Source organism: Chiloscyllium plagiosum, unplaced genomic scaffold (genome assembly GCF_004010195.1).
Source record: "Chiloscyllium plagiosum isolate BGI_BamShark_2017 unplaced genomic scaffold, ASM401019v2 scaf_56757, whole genome shotgun sequence".
Lineage (NCBI taxonomy): Eukaryota > Metazoa > Chordata > Chondrichthyes > Orectolobiformes > Hemiscylliidae > Chiloscyllium > Chiloscyllium plagiosum.
In genome coordinates this window covers 1-1,167 of record NW_025133977.1, presented here as the reverse complement: position 1 = coordinate 1,167, position 1,167 = coordinate 1, and the positions used below count along the sequence as shown (strand labels likewise).

General features: G+C 42.8%; 1 non-coding gene across 1 annotated transcript; it reads left to right on the top strand.

Annotated features, from left to right (window-relative positions):
• Nucleotides 1–977: 977 nt before the first annotated feature.
• Nucleotides 978–1,051, top strand: trnat-agu. The gene has a single exon. It is a non-coding gene; the product is annotated as a tRNA-Thr (tRNA).
• The last annotated feature ends 116 nt before the right edge of the window (nt 1,052–1,167 follow it).

Below are 1,167 nucleotides of genomic sequence, written 5' to 3'. Positions count from 1 at the left end.
GGTCCCTGTTCAGTAGTCCGAGTTTGCATCACACAGACCTGGATATAATTCCCACTCAGGTAATGAAGATTTATTTATCTTTTTGTGAATTATTAGAATGAAAACAAATTTTTGCTTGCATGCAGAGCACATACCCAGATCCTGCCAGAATCGGTCAGTAATTGCTTCCATCCGTATATAACGACAAAGGCAGCAGATACACGGGAAACGACCACCACTAACCCCCTTCAATCATATCACCTTTCTGATTTGGATGTACCTCGCTGATCCTTCAGTGTCGCTGAATGTAAATCCTGGAAATTCCCCTCGAGCGGTATCATGTCTGTGCTGAGGAGTTGAAAGCTAGGGGAAAATAATTCATCCCCTCCATCCCTGTGGTAAATCTGGATATGCATTGAATCCTTTCCCATTGACTATACTCCAGGAATTCGTTTTGAAAATTTAAAGGTTCCTGTCAGACATCTGCAATCGTCTGGAATAAGTTGAGACGTGGACGAAGACAGTGAAATAAAGTGATAGACAATGATGCCTGGGAGGCATAATGCAGGAAGTGAGCGCGGAACAGATGGTGCAAAACTCAATGTCGGTGCCATTGCGTCAGCTTTTACTGCCCAATGATTACACTTATTTACACATTACACCTAGTCAATTCACCACAATGACCTTGTTCCTCTTGATGTGATGTCCCCTCTGTCTGTATTAACGTGGTTCATAGGCCCCGATAGAATGAGCACCTCCTCTTTCTCCTGTCTCTTTAACCAGGTGAAAATACCAGTTTTAAATGAATGCAAGAAGAGATTATGTTTTTCTGTGCCTATTCAGTAGAGAATTTTAAGCTGTAAACTGTTTGTATTTGAAAATTCGAGGATTGATTGCAATTCTCTGAGAGCAACATTGATCCGAAAACACATGTCCAAGTTCTGTGAGGAAGTGGTTAAGCAACTCCACATATGGATGAGTAAGGGCCTCTTGACTGTGGCGCCGTGGCTTAGTTGGTTAAAGCGCTTGTCTAGTAAACAGGAGATCCTGGGTTCAAATCCCAGTGGTGCCTACTTGTTGCGTTCATATTTGGGCTTTGTGTTTCAAGTCTTTGCGAAAGTAACTCAGCGTCTTGGACTTTCACCCTGCTAAGAGTTGGTGATCCAGGTTAAGTTCCAACAGTGAATG